The following is a 15913-nucleotide window of genomic DNA, read 5'->3' on the forward strand; positions in this document are numbered from 1 at the left end:
TCACTTTTTCCTTATTCCCTTACTACATCTTTGCAAATAGAAGACGTTGGTGTAAAAAACTCAAAACTGACAAAAATGGTTTATGTACCACTTTCGCTGGCACCGGTTCAATATATGCAAAGGAACAAGTGTTCTTGCTTGGTGCAGATGCTGTGCAAGCAATTGATACATTCATTAAGTTTTTTTGTGTTTTTAACCATAAAGTGCCGGCCTCTTTGGTTAAGCTCGTAGAACTAATAGAAATTATCAGTTACCGAGTTAAGCAAAACAGCTGCCGACGTCACGTCAATGAGTTGTGTGCGAAACTGATGGAGTTCATGAATGCCAACTCTGATTAAATGACCTCGTGAATAACATGTTTAAAAACTGTTTATTGTTCAAGTTTTCGATATGAAATAAGTAAGTAAGAAATAAGTTTTTAATAAAGATTACAATGTAAACTTGTTTGCTTTTGTTTTGTTCCCTTCTACGACTAAAATTGTTGGCCTGAAAGAAATTTTCCTTCCAATATGAACCAAGAAACCCACCCACATTTTTGTTTACTGAAAATGCGTTATTTTCACTCATGAGCGTATTTCTTGGAGGGATTAAAAGTACGCATTTTTTGACATATAGCTATGATGCGCATTTATGAGTAGAAGAAGTTTACCCATTTATTGGGTAGTCCCAGTTGGTCACCGAAATGCGCATTTTTTACCAATTATTGAGTATTTTGCTGTTACCGTGTAGACCGGCACCGGGAAACGAACCCAGCCACCCTCAGCATGGTCTTGCTTTGTAGCCGCGCGTCTTACCGCACGGCCAAGGAGGGCTCACGACATACTGATTGCAAAACTTGGGATGCTCTACAACATTCTGCAACTGGCTTCGATCATATCTAGTGCAACGTCAAGTGACCATCATCATTGGAGATCACTCATCCCACTGTTTTTCGAACGGCTCCGGAGTCCCCCAAGGAAGCACGCTGTCCATTGTTGTTTTGGCTCTTCGTGAATGACGTAACTTTTATCTCGCAGCGTGGAGGCCTGCCGTTGATGTTTGCAGACGATCTCAAATTATACCTCGTTATTCGAAATCTGACGGCCAAGAATTGCAGAAGTTCTTGAATTTATTCAAATGTTGGTGTGAGCGTAATATGATCTACATTGGATGACAGGCTAACTTTCAGACGTCATTTTTCAACTACGATCGACAAAGCGAATCGCCAGCTTGGTTTTATTTCTAAAATCTCAAATGAATTCCGCGATCCTTTATGCTACAAAGCCTTATACTGCTCATTGGTACGCTCTCATCTCGAATTTGCTTCTGCTGTCTGGAATCCATACCAAGCTGTTTGGACTGCTCGGTTTGAAGTTGTGCAACGCAAGTTCGTACGATATGCCCTGCGCCATCTCCCATGGACGGACCCGCTGAATTCACCACCGTATGCTGATCGCTGTAGTATGCTGGGGCTAGATACTCTTGATTAGCGGAGAAACGTGGCGCAAGCCGCTTTTATCGCCAAACTTCTGTTATCCGAGTGAGATGTGTCAGATTTGTTGGCAAAAATTCCATTGTATGCACCCTCACGATCCCTTCGACCTCGAGATTTGCTCTTCAAAAAGAAATAACACCAATTATGCTGCCAATAGCTGCTTTATCGCTATGATCCGCCATTTCGACGAGGTGTCGGACGAATTCGACTTCAACATCAGTTCATCCGCGTTTCGTCAACGGCTAAACAGATATTTTATCAACTGACCTTTATTTTTAAGTTTTCATGTAGACGACACAGTCAGATGTAATAAGCAAAATAAATAAATAAATAAATAAATAAATATTCAAATTGTCATAAGAAATGGATGATTTCTGACATTTGGCAACTTTCATCCCCTAATTAGAAGATCAGAAAAATCATTTGAGTATGCATCTACCCGCGATATCCGACACAATTCATACCTACAATTAGCAAAAAATCTACCCTCCATATCTACCTATTTGCCAAAACTTTCTTCATTTGGGGCAGTATAAAACCTCAGAGCAATTGTAGGAACAACAGTCAATCAAACTTCTACCCTGGTGATAAATCGAGACAATTAGAAAGTGTTTCTTCTGTGTTATTAGCCGTCATGTACAACGAAAATCCTTTGCTCGCCATACCGAAACCTTCGCTAATGTGTCACACTGGCAAGCAAAAGGCACCGAGTGTGTTCAGAGGTAATTCCAGCCTGTTCCAGACTTTTCCTGCCCTTATGAATTTGGCAATACCAGCCGACGATGTTCGCGAGCTGGAACGTATCGTGAAGGAGTACAACCAGCTAAGCGGTCTACATAATGCTCCTGGAGCTCAAGAACAACAAAGGATAGCCGAAGAAACGGCACGGAAAATGGACATGATGCAGATGGGGAGGGGGAGGAGGAAAAGGCGTGCCATCAGAGTTGTGGTGAATCAGACAAAACCATCGGAATCTGTTACTACGCTGAATACTTCCCACATGTTGAATAAGTCAGCGCAAGATGGCGGTGCGCTGAACGCGTCTATCAACTTGAATCGCTTTGAACCGGCTGTCTCGTCGAAACCGCTTTTAAACTCCACGCAACCCGTTCTGAGCAAAGCAAGTATAACCGCAAAAGAGACTCCAACGTTCAACCAGACAGCAAAAAATGATGACACGACGGCTCAGGTAAACCAAGCAGTCGAGCGATGTGATACGGCAATTCATAGATTGGACACAGAAATCGAAAAGCTCAGACAAATGCTTGCCACGGCCCAGCAGCAGGTAAAGTGCGTCCACGAAGAACGAATCGGCGAACTGGAGGCAGAAAACGAAATGCTCAAGCAGGCTGCCGTTGCTGCACCAGAAGTAGACGAACCAAAAGCAGATGCCAGCGTCAACGTCAACGTCAACGAGCAGAAGAACACAACGGCGAAGCGACTGGACGAGGCACAAACGCTGTTTCAGGTTGAACGTAGCTACATGGCTGCCGCCTTTGAGACGTTTCAGCAACGGGTAAGCGAACTGTTCGAATGGATGGTCGAGGGAAGCATCGTGGGACTGGAAACGACACGCCAAGAAGAAGACAGTAACTTAGACGACGCGCTAGCTACGTACGGACGGGTGACCACCAGCAACTGCGTCCACCTGGACTATCAACACTCTGACGCCGAAACAAGGATAGCCTCGTTAGATGAGAGTGTCGACAGACTGGAACGCGAACAGTTGCATTTGAAGGCACTGGTTTTTATTTTCTTTGTAGTATTCTTGTTTTTATTTCTTCTTCAAATTGAGTAATTAGAAGGTTTAGAACAACTACGGTGACAGATCGGTTGGCATAAACACATTTTTGGTATGCCTGGACAATTAATGTATCTGGTCAAAATGAACTCATGATAAGATTGTAACGTAGATGCAATACGCAAGTACTTATGTGGCCATCACTTCATCTTTGGCTGATTATGTAACAAAAATCTACAAAAAAGATATTCAAAGTTTGAGATTTGAGACACGAGGCATCTGTTGACTAAAAACTAACTACTAAATATATTCAGCAATGATAGCAGAACAATAAACTATGTAACTTACCATAAACGTCATCTTTTTCATCATACTCGCCCAAAACTAGCATTCATATACAGTCGACTCTCTATATCTCGATATCTCTCCCTATGTCGATGGTTTCCTCATTCCCTTAAATTTACACATTTGGGCTTTCTACATCTCGATAACCTCTTTATCTCGATATCTCTCCATGTAAATGTGTTATGATCATATTTTATTCAGAATTCAATCTCCTTATGTCGATATGTTCAAACATTTAGGCTACTTGACCATCTTTGGACAATAACAAACACATCAACAACAGGACATTTTTCGGGATCTGGTTAGTACCTATTTCAATTTTCGTTCCATTTCTCGATCGCTTCCTATCTCGACAGTCCGTTTTAATAACGAGATGTGGAGAAGCGACTGTATGCCCTTTTGGCTAAATTATCTTTTCGGCCCAATTTCCCATTTGGCCAAACGACCCTTTCGATCAAATTTCCCTTTCAATCAAATTTCCCTTTCGGCTAAATGACCCTTTCGGCATAATTACCCATTTGGCCAAATGCCCCTTTGGGTCAAACGACCTTTTCGGCCAAATGACCCTTTCGGCAAACCGACCTTTTCGGCCAGATTAGTTTCGGCCAAATGACCCTTTCGGCCAAACGACAGGGGCAGCAGGGACTATGTCCAAGGGCTTGACGACCCCTCCCCATGGCCACTGCGAGTTAGGGGGCCTGCCTAGGATGTGGTGGGGTTTGACAGTGGGCTCTGTTAAACCTCTACAAAAAGCTGCATGTGTCTATAAGCAGGCCCTATCAAACCTAGTCAACACATGAACGTATATGGTGTCGTGTAGGATGCTGAAGTGCAGGCAATAGGAGTACTTCTCCACATTTATATATCGTCTCCAATTTAGCATCCTGTATTGCACCATGTGCGATTTTATGTAGACTGGGAAGCGACCGTGTGCCGCTCAAAGCGCACAAGCCCAACACGAGTGCCCACCGGCACATCAGGATTAATACCAGTGAGATCCTGATTACGGTATACTGGTCACGGCAAGCGACACACACACGCGCGCGCGAAAGTAATGCAAAATAAACGGCATGTAAAATGAACGTAAATTTACATTCTTATTTAACCTCAAATAGAGATAAAATAAGGGTTGCTGAATGACATTAGCTTTCCGATTACTATCAATTATTTTCAATATTAATCCCGTTTCTTTTTTATTTTTCGTACTTTAAAAAAATGATGACGCGGGCGCCTAATCCGAAATTCAAATGAACAATCGCTCACTTTGAGCGATTGATTGTTTATTCTCGCGAAGAATGAACAATTGAACAAGTTAAGGAAATGCTAATACTGCTGTGTAGGTTGCATAGGTCACATCACTTTCCATGGTGAATCCCGATCTATGTTACTGATTACCCCACCCAACTAACACTACTTCCTTCCCGTGGTAATTGTGGAGATGCAGAGGTATTCTCGGTCTCTAGTAGCAACAATTACCACACACTCACATTCCCTCCCTTTCCCAACTGACTGTAAGGACTTGGCCGGCGCCGTTATTGATCAACATTTGCGAGCTGCTGAAACATGCACTTCGAGAATAGTTGGTAAATCCCAACCACTATTCACTTGGATCGTAGTGCAATTTGCACCAGTTCTGATCAATCACGGAGTAGCAACCATTGATATGTACAGTCAGTCTAAGCTAAGCTAAGCTAATGACCCTTTCGGCCAAACGACCTTTTCTGCCAGATGGGTTTCGGCCTAATGGTTTGCATTCAGCCAAAGGGTTTCGACCAATTGACCGGGGAAGGAGGGGGGGGGGTTGTTTAAGGCCTAATAGAACATTTGACCGAAACGCATCTGGCCGAAAGTCATCCGGCCGAATGGGTCATTTGGTCGAATAGGACAGTTGACCGAATAGGACATTTGGTCGAATTGGACAGCGGTTCTCAACCTGGGGTTCATGTACCCCTGGATGTACCTTCACCGGGCCCAGGTGGTACCTCGGACGAAATTCTTAATGGCGGATGAATAACAATTTTAATAAAAAACTTCTTGATAAAGTTTTGATAATTTTGTATTTTTTTTATTTCTAAATTTTGTCTTGTACATAATATGCATGGCGATCAGTAAATCATCGCCTATTGAATCCTGCCCTCCACAACCAGTACAATGGATGAAGGGCTGCGGAACAAAAGATCAAAAGGGCAAAATCTCGAATGAACTAATTTTAAAAATCTTCTATGCAACCTACCAGGTCAAAACAGAATGTTGAAAAATATGTTGAGAATATGATTCTTGACTAAAATCTAGAGTCGATAGATTCAAAAACCTCCATTTGAGAGTCATGAATACTTTTTCCCGAAAAGCTCAGTTGCTTCGTTGCACGAGAATTGAAAGCATCCTTCTAAGCTTCTCGGAAGCCTTCTTCCAAGCAGCTCGCAAGCCTCCTTTCAAGAGGCTCGGAAGCCTCCTTTCAAGAGGCTCGGAAGCCTCCTTTCAAGAGGCTCGGAAGCCTCCTTTCAAGAGGCTCGGAAGCCTCCTTTCAAGAGGCTCAGAAGCCTCCTTTCAAGAGGCTCGGAAGCCTCCTTTCAAGAGGCTCGGAAGCCTCCTTTCAAGAGGCTCGGAAGCCTCCTTTCAAGAGGCTCAGAGCCTCCTTTCAAGAGGCTCAGAGCCTCCTTTCAAGAGGCCTGGAAGCCTCCTTTCAAGAGGCTCAGAAGCCTCCTTTCAAGAGGCTCAGAAGCCTCCTTTCAAGAGGCTCAGAAGCCTCCTTTCAAGAGGCCTGGAAGCCTCCTTTCAAGAGGCTCAAGCCTCCTTTCAAGAGGCTCAAGCCTCCTTTCAAGAGGCTCAGGAAGCCTCCTTTCAAGAGGCTCAGAAGCCTCCTTTCCAAGATGCTCGGAAGCCTCCTTCAAGAGGCTCGGAAGCCTCCTTTCAAGAGGCTCGGAAGCCTCCTTTCAAGAGGCTCGGAAGCCTCCTTTCAAGAGGCTCGGAAGCCTCCTTTCAAGAGGCTCGGAAGCCTCCTTTCAAGAGGCTTGGAAGCCTCCTTCAAGAGGCTTGGAAGCTTCCTTTCAAGAGGCTCAGAAGCCTTCTTTCAAGAGGCTTTGGAAGCCTCCTTTCAAGAGGCTCATAAGCATCCTTTCAAGAGGCTCGGAAGCCTCCTTTCACTAGGCTCAGAAGCCTCTTTTCAAGAGGCTCAGAAGCCTCATTTCAAGAGGCTCGGAAGCCTCCTTTCAAGAGGCTCAGAAGCCTCCTTTCAAGAGGCTCGAGCCTCCTTTCAAGAGGCCTGGAAGCCTCCTTTCAAGAGGCTCAGAAGCCTCCTTTCAAGAGGCTCGGAAGCCTCCTTCAAGAGGCTCAGGAAGCCTCCTTTCAAGAGGCTCAAGCCTCCTTTCAAGAGGCCTGGAAGCCTCCTTTCAAGAGGCCTGGAAGCCTCCTTTCAAGAGGCTCAGGAAGCCTCCTTTCAAGAGGCTCAAGCCTCCTTTCAAGAGGCTCAGGAAGCCTCCTTTCAAGAGGCTCAGAAGCCTCCTTCAAGAGGCTCAGAAGCCTCCTTTCAAGAGGCTCAGGAAGCCTCCTTTCAAGAGGCTCCAGCCTCCTTTCAAGAGGCTCGGAGGCCTCCTTTCAAGAGGCTCGGAAGCCTCCTTTCAAGAGGCTCGGAAGCCTCCTTTCAAGAGGCTCGGAAGCCTCCTTTCAAGAGGCTCGGAAGCCTCCTTTCAAGAGGCCCGGAAGCCTCCTCTCAAGAGGCCCGGAAGCCTCCTCTCAAGAGGCTCGGAAGCCTCCTCTCAAGAGGCCTGGAAGCCTCCTTTCAAGAGGCCTGGAAGCCTCCTTTCAAGAGGCTCGAAAGCCTCCTTTCAAGAGGCTCGGAAGCCTCCTTTCAAGAGGCTCGGAAGCCTCCTTTCAAGAGGCTCGGAAGCCTCCTTTCAAGAGGCTCGGAAGCCTCCTTTCAAGAGGCTCGGAAGCCTCCTTTCAAGAGGCTCGGAAGCCTCCTTTCAAGAGGCTCGGAAGCCTCCTTCCAAGAGGCTCGGAAGCCCCCTTCCAAGAGGCTCGGAAGCCTCCTTTCAAGAGGCTCGGAAGCCTCCTTTCAAGAGGCTCGGAAGCCTCCTTTCAAGAGGCTCGGAAGCCTCCTTTCAAGAGGCTTGGAAGCCTCCTTTCAAGAGGCTTGGAAGCCTCCTTTCAAGAGGCTTGGAAGCCTCCTTTCAAGAGGCTTGGAAGCCTCCTTTCAAGAGGCTTGGAAGCCTCCTTTCAAGAGGCTCGGAAGCCTCCTTTCAAGAGGCTCGGAAGCCTCCTTTCAAGAGGCTTGGAAGCCTCTTTCAAGAGGCTCAGAAACCTCCTTTCAAGAGGCTCAGGAAGCCTCCTTTCAAGAGGCTGGAAGCCTCCTTTCAAGAGGCTCGGAAGCCTCCTTTCAAGAGGCTCGGAAGCCTCCTTTCAAGAGGCTCGGAAGCCTCCTTTCAAGAGGCTCGGAAGCCTCCTTTCAAGAGGCTCGGAAGCCTCCTTTCAAGAGGCTCGGCAGCCTCCTTTCAAGAGGCTCGGAAGCCTCCTTTCAAGAGGATCGGCAGCCTCCTTTCAAGAGGATCGGCAGCCTCCTTTCAAGAGGCTCGGCTGCCTCTTTTCAAAAGGCTCGGCTGCCTCCTTTCAAAAGGCTCGGCAGCCTCCTTTCAAGAGGCTCGGCAGCCTACTTTCAAGAGGCTCGGCAGCCTCCTTTCAAGAGGCTCGGCAGCCTCCTTTCAAGAGGCTCGGCTGCCTCCTTTCCAAAGGCTCGGCAGCCTCCTTTCAAGAGGCTCGGCAGCCTCCTTTCAAGAGGCTCGGCAGCCTCCTTTCAAGAGGCTCGGCAGCCTCCTTTCAAGAGGCTCGGCAGCCGCCTTTCAAGAGGCTCGGCAGCCTCCTTTCAAGAGGCTCGGCAGCCTCCTTTCAAGAGGCTCGGCAGCCTCCTTTCAAGAGGCTCGGCAGCCTCCTTTTAAGAGGCTCGGAAGCCTCCTTTTAAGAGGCTCGGCAGCCTCCTTTCAAGAGGCTCGGCAGCCTCCTTTCAAGAGGCTCGGCAGCCTCCTTTCAAGAGGCTCGGCAGCAAAAAAGGAGTATCTTCTATACTTCAAGTGTTACCTCATTATAAATCATATAATGGAGCCATGGTACGTAGATTAGTAGAATATTGTATATAATATGCGTAAAAATATCATTTCACTTTTTAAATTTAGATTCGCCAAGCATATGAACGTATGAATCCGAGTTACTATAAGGAAGCTGATCTAAGAAAGTTATTTTCGTTGGGTCTGATACTTGAAAAGGATACGTATGCAATGGTTCATGATGGTAAGCAGGATAAAAAACAAAACAGTATATTTGGAATTACTTGTTTTATAGCGTAATTTCATGTTAATATGATTTAGATTTGTTAAGTGCAAGCCAAGCTATTAACCTTATGAATTCATTCGCAGATCACATTCGTGGATGCTTGCGTATTATGGGGCGATTGACTAGAAAAGGTGTTAAAAAGTTATGTCCTGTCATTGAAGTAGAACCCGAAGAAGAACTTGCATCTCCATTGATTCGTTTCATTTCGGTCAGAAATCATATTACTTTATCTTATATATATAGAATTACAAACATTCTTTATTTCACACAGGAATCGCCTTCAGCTTTGGCTGAGCAGCTAGCAAGATATGTAGCCTACGACTTTGAGAACGACCAGAAAGTACCACCGCATCTAATCAACCAAGACGAATCATACATGATATGCAGAGGAACAAGTGTTCTTGCTTGGTGCAGATGCTGTGCAAGCAATTGATACATTCATTAAGTTTTTTTGTGTTTTTAACCATAAAGCGCCGGCCTCTTTGGTTAAGCTCGTAGAACTTATAGAAATTATCAGTTACCGAGTTAAGCAAAACAGCTGCCGACGTCACGTCAATGAGTTGTGTGCGAAACTGATGGAGTTCATGAATGCCAACTCTGATTAAATGACCTCGTGAATAACATGTTTAAAAACTGTTTATTGTTCAAGTTTTCGATATGAGAAATAAGTTTTTAATAAAGATTACAATGTAAACTTGTTTGCTTTTGTTTTGTTCCCTTCTACGACTAAAACTGTTGGCCTTAAAGAAATTTTCCTTCCAATATGAACCAAAAAACCCACCCACATTTTTGTTTACTGAAAATGCGTTATTTTCACTCATGAGCGTATTTCTTGGAGGGATTAAAAGTACGCAATTTTTGACATATAGCTATGATGCGCATTTATGAGTAGAAGAGGTTTACCCATTTATTGGGTAGTCCCAGTTGGTCACCGAAATGCGCATTATTGAGTATTTTGCTGTTACCGTGTAGACCGGCACCGGGAATCGAACCCAGCCACCCTCAGCATGGTCTTGCTTTGTAGCCGCGCGTCTTACCGCACGGCCAAGGAGGGCTCACGACATACTGATTGCAAAACTTGGGATGCTCTACAACATTCTGCAACTGGCTTCGATCATATTTAGTGCAACGTCAAGTGACCATCATCATTGGAGATCACTCATCCCACTGTTTTTCGAACGGCTCCGGAGTCCCCCAAGGAAGCACGCTGTCCATTGTTGTTTTGGCTCTTCGTGAATGACGTAACTTTTATCTCGCAGCGTGGAGGCCTGCCGTTGATGTTTGCAGACGATCTCAAATTATACCTCGTTATTCGAAATCTGACGGCCAAGAATTGCAGAAGTTCTTGGATTTATTCAAATGTTGGTGTGAGCGTAATATGATCTACATTGGATGACAGGCTAACTTTCAGACGTCATTTTCAACTACGATCGACAAAGCGAATCGCCAGCTTGGTTTTATTTCTAAAATCTCAAATGAATTCCGCGATCCTTTATGCTACAAAGCCTTATACTGCTCATTGGTACGCTCTCATCTCGAATTTGCTTCTGCTGTCTGGAATCCATACCAAGCTGTTTGGACTGCTCGGTTTGAAGTTGTGCAACGCAAGTTCGTACGATATGCCCTGCGCCATCTCCCATGGACGGACCCGCTGAATTCACCACCGTATGCTGATCGCTGTAGTATGCTGGGGCTAGATACTCTTGATTAGCGGAGAAACGTGGCGCAAGCCGTTTTTATCGCCAAACTTCTGTTATCCGAGTGAGATGTGTCAGATTTGTTGGCAAAAATTCCATTGTATGCACCCTCACGATCCCTTCGACCTCGAGATTTGCTCTTCAAAAAGAAATAACACCAATTATGCTGCCAATAGCTGCTTTATCGCTATGATCCGCCATTTCGACGAGGTGTCGGACGAATTCGACTTCAACATCAGTTCATCCGCGTTTCGTCAACGGCTAAACAGATATTTTATCAACTGACCTTTATTTTTAAGTTTTCATGTAGACGACACAGTCAGATGTAATAAGCAAAATAAATAAATAAATAAATAAATATTCAAATTGTCATAAGAAATGGATGATTTCTGACATTTGGCAACTTTCATCCCCTAATTAGAAGATCAGAAAAATCATTTGAGTATGCATCTACCCGCGATATCCGACACAATACATACCTACAATTAGCAAAAAATCTACCCTCCATATCTACCTATCTGCCAAAACTTTCTTCATTTGGGGCAGTATAAAACCTCAGAGCAATTGTAGGAACAACAGTCAATCAAACTTCTACCCTGGTGATAAATCGAGACAATTAGAAAGTGTTTCTTCTGTGTTATTAGCCGTCATGTACAACGAAAATCCTTTGCTCGCCATACCGAAACCTTCGCTAATGTGTCACACTGGCAAGCAAAAGGCACCGAGTGTGTTCAGAGGTAATTCCAGCCTGTTCCAGACTTTTCCTGCCCTTATGAATTTGGCAATACCAGCCGACGATGTTCGCGAGCTGGAACGTATCGTGAAGGAGTACAATCAGCTAAGCGGTCTACATAATGCTCCTGGAGCTCAAGAACAACAAAGGATAGCCGAAGAAACGGCACGGAAAATGGACATGATGCAGATGGGGAGGGGGAGGAGGAAAAGGCGTGCCATCAGAGTTGTGGTGGATCAGACAAAACCATCGGAATCTACGCTGAATACTTCCCACATGTTGAATAAGTCAGCGCAAGATGGCGGTGCGCTGAACGTGTCTATCAATTCGAATCGCTTTGAACCGGCTGTCTCGTCGAAACCGCTTTTAAACTCCACGCAACCCGTTCTGAGCAAAGCAAGTATAACCGCAAAAGAGACTCCAACGTCCAATCAGACAGCAAAAAATGATGACACGACGGCTCAGGTAAACCAAGCAGTCGAGCGATGTGATACGGCAATTCATAGATTGGACACAGAAATCGAAAAGCTCAGACAAATGCTTGCCACGGCCCAGCAGCAGGTAAAGTGCGTCCACGAAGAACGAATCGGCGAACTGGAGGCAGAAAACGAAATGCTCAAGCAGGCTGCCGTTGCTGCACCAGAAGTAGACGAACCAAAAGCAGATGCCAGCGTCAACGAGCAGAAGAACACAACGGCGAAGCGACTGGACGAGGCACAAACGCTGTTTCAGGTTGAACGTAGCTACATGGCTGCCGCCTTTGAGACGTTTCAGCAACGGGTAAGCGAACTGTTTGAATGGATGGTCGAGGGAAGCATCGTGGGACTGGAAACGACACGCCAAGAAGAAGATAGTAACTTAGACGACCCGCCAGCTACGTACGGAATGGTGACCACCGGCAACTGCGTCCACCTGGACCACCAGCACTCTGACACCGAAACAAGGATAGCCTCGTTAGATGAGAGTGTCGACAGACTGGAACGCGAACAGTTGCATTTGAAGGCACTTGTTTTTATTTTCTTTGTAGTATTTTTGTTTTTATTTCTTCTTCAAATTGAGTAATTAGAAGGTTTAGAACAACTACGGTGTCAGATCGGTTGGCATAAACACATTTTTGGTATGCCTGGACAATTAATGTATCTGGTCAAAATGAACTCATGATAAGATTGTAACGTAGATGCAATACGCAAGTACTTATGTGGCCATCACTTCATCTTTGGTTGATTAAGTAACAAAAATCTACAAAAGAAGATAATCAAAGTTTGAAAATTGAAGCATCTGTTGACTAAAAAATAACTACCAAATATATATACCATTGAAAGCAGAACAATAAACTATGTAACTTACCATAAACGTCATCTTTTTTATCATACTCGCCCAAAACTAGCATTCATATACAGTCGACTCTCTATATCTCGATATCTCTCCCTGTCGATGGTTTTCTCAGTCCCTTAAATCTATACACATGGCTTTCGGCATGTCGATAACCTCCCTATCTCGATATCTCTTTATCTAAAAGTGTTATGATCATATTTCAGGATTCAATCTACTTATGTCGATATGTTCAAACATTAAGGCTACTAGACCATCTTTGGACAACAACAAACACATCAACAACAGGACATTTGTTTTGTTGTCGTTTTTCATAGCAACGAGTTTTTTCGGGATCTGGTTAGTACCTGTTTCAATTTTCCTTCCATTTTTCGATCTCTTCTTATCTCGAACGTCCGCTTTAATAACGAGATGTAGAGAAGCGACTGTATGCCCTAAAACAGCGTAAAAACAATGAAATAATTATTAAAGAAAACAGAGTTACTCAATTTGATAACCGAAAGGGTCGTTTGGCCGAAAGGATCATTTGACCTAAAGGGTCGTTTGTCCGAAAGGGTCATTCGAGGGTCGTTTGGCCGAATGGTTCGTTTGGCCGAATGGGTTATTTGACCGAAAGGGTCATTTGACCGAAAGATTCATTAAGCCGAAAGGGTCATTAGGCCCTTTTCTTTTATCACTTCTAGCTAAATGAGGAGCGCGAAGTGAGTAGTAAGACGTATCACTACTCACTTCACGCTTCTCACTTTTAACAGCGAGAAGTGATACCTTTTCGACCTTTTCGGCCAGATGCTGAAACCCATGGTTTGTTCGGCCTAGTGGCATTCAGCCAATGGGTTTCGACCAAATGACCAGGGAAGGGGTTAAGGCCAAAAAGAACATTTGGCCGAAACCCATCTGACCGAAAGTCATCCGGTCGAATAGAAGGAAGCCTCCTTTCAAGAGGCTCGGAAGCCTACTTTGAAGAGGCTCGGAAGCCTCCTTTCAAGAGGCTTGGAAGCCTCCTTTCAAGAGGCTCGGAAGCCTCCTTTCAAGAGGCTCGGAAGCCTCCTTTCAAGAGGCTCGGAAGCCTCCTTTCAAGAGGCTCGGAAGCCTCCTTTCAAGAGGCCCGGAAGCCTCCTTTCAAGAGGCTCGGAAGCCTCCTTTCAAGAGGCTCAGAAGCCTCCTTTCAAGAGGCTCAGAAGCCTCCTTTCAAGAGGCTCAAGCCTCCTTTCAAGAGGCTCGGAAGCCCTTTCAAGAGGCTCCTTCAAGAGGCCTCTCTTTCAAGAGGCTCGGAAGCCTCCTTTCAAGGAGCTCGGAAGCCTCCTTCAAAGATGCTCGGAAGCATACTTTCAAGATGCTCAGAAACCTCCTTTCAAAAGGCTCCAGCCTCCTTTCAAGAGGCCTGGAAGCCTCCTTTCAAGAGGCTCAGAAGCCTCCTTTCAAGAGGCTCGGAAGCCTCCTTTCAAGAGGCTCAGAAGCCTCCTTTCAAGAGACTCAGAAGCCTCCTATCAAGAGGCTCAGAAGCCTCCTTCAAGAGGCTCGGAAGCCTCCTTTCAAGAGGCTCAGAGCCTCCTTTCAAGAGGCTGGAAGCCTCCTTTCAAGAGGCTCAGAGCCTCCTTTCAAGAGGCTCAAGCCTCCTTTCAAGAGGCCTGGAAGCCTCCTTTCAAGAGGCTCAGAAGCCTCCTTTCAAGAGGGTCGGAGGCCTCCTTTCAAGAGGCTCAGAAGCCTCCTTTCAAGAGGCTCAGAAGCCTCCTTTCAAGAGGCTCAGAGCCTCCTTTCAAGAGGCCTGGAAGCCTCCTTCAAGAGGCCTCAGAAGCCTCCTTTCAAGAGGCTCGGAAGCCTCCTTTCAAGAGGCTCGGAAGCCTCCTTTCAAGAGGCTCGGAAGCCTCCTTTCAAGAGGCTCGGAAGCCTCCTTTCAAGAGGCTCTAAAGCCTCCTTTCAAGAGGCCCGGAAGCCTCCTTTCAAGAGGCTCGGAAGCCTCCTTTCAAGAGGCTCGGAAGCCTCCTTTCAAGAGGCTCGGAAGCCTCCTTTCAAGAGGCTCGGAAGCCTCCTTTCAAGAGGCTCGGAAGCCTCCTTTCAAGAGGCTCGGAAGCCTCCTTTCAAGAGGCTCGGAAGCCTCCTTTCAAGAGGCTCGGAAGCCTCCTTTCAAGAGGCTCGAAGCCTCCTTTCAAGAGGCTCGGAAGCCTCCTTTCAAGAGGCTCGGAAGCCTCCTTTCAAGAGGCTCGTAAGCCTCCTTTCAAGAGGCTCGGAAGCCTCCTTTCAAGAGGCTCGGAAGCCTCCTTTCAAGAGGCTCGGAAGCCTCCTTTCAAGAGGCTCGGAAGCCTCCTTTCAAGAGGCTCGGAAGTCTCCTTTCAAGAAACTTGTTGTTTCTCACTTCTCATCGGTAATCAGTAATCATGGAATTGTTCATTATTCATCACCTATCTGCAACGCAGATGTCACCAAAACTTCATTTTGCCAGTGTACACTTTCGCGATAGTGATCACGTGATCACAGAATAATCGTTTTATGGGTGGTTTTTCATAGTGAAAATCCCGTAGCAATGCTGAGTATTCGCGCCTGATAATCCACAACGTAACTCGATTACTCGACGATGATGGATTTGATGCTTAATGTTATCATAACAGATAAGACAAAATTAAGACATATTTTTGATCTCACACTGGAGATTCAACTATTCTGATAATAAATTGACTGAGAATTAATTAAAATGTTTCAAATTGTTTATGAGAAAGATTACTATCTTGACCTTGCTTTTATTTGGCCAGTTGAAAATCGGTAGTTCTCGATAGGAATTTTGAAAAATATGTGGTCTGTAGTTCGATCTTTCGTCTGTGAATCGATAGGTGAGTCAAAAATCGGTAGGACTATCGAAAAATCGGTAAGTCTGCCCCCTTGTGTCCAACGCTAAATGCCGCTTGTCAACAAAAACATGTTTGTGTGATGTCATTTATCTTATTATGACCAATATGTGTTTTTGCAGTAGAAGAGGACCTGAGGGCGTTAAACGTTCAGGGGGACTGGAAGCGATTGGGCCAGGATTGAGTCCAGTGGTGGAAGTTCCTCCATTCAACGTAAGTTCATCGAGGAGCTGTAGCCCATCAAGTATCAGGTAGGTAAGTATTTGACTCTTTGAACATAAATGTTTTGAAGGAATTTGTATGTTAATTTAATACTAGTTGTATATGTTTTCTCCAGCACTGCATTAGGAACGAGCTCACCTATCCTTCGGTATCTGTGCCGGAGAATGAAGGCTTTCTTTTCGTTCATCATATTCAGTAGTTCCGATC

At 45.3% G+C, this 15913-nt stretch overlaps 1 long non-coding RNA gene across 1 annotated transcript; it reads left to right on the forward strand.

Annotated features, from left to right (window-relative positions):
• Positions 1-8342: 8342 nt before the first annotated feature.
• On the forward strand, positions 8343-10221 carry LOC134214338 (uncharacterized). The gene is made up of 4 exons (XR_009979745.1): positions 8343-8659; positions 8726-8840; positions 8966-9090; positions 9154-10221. It is a non-coding gene; the product is annotated as an uncharacterized LOC134214338 (long non-coding RNA).
• The last annotated feature ends 5692 nt before the right edge of the window (positions 10222-15913 follow it).

The sequence above is a fragment of the Armigeres subalbatus genome, chromosome 1, assembly GCF_024139115.2.
Source record: "Armigeres subalbatus isolate Guangzhou_Male chromosome 1, GZ_Asu_2, whole genome shotgun sequence".
Lineage (NCBI taxonomy): Eukaryota > Metazoa > Arthropoda > Insecta > Diptera > Culicidae > Armigeres > Armigeres subalbatus.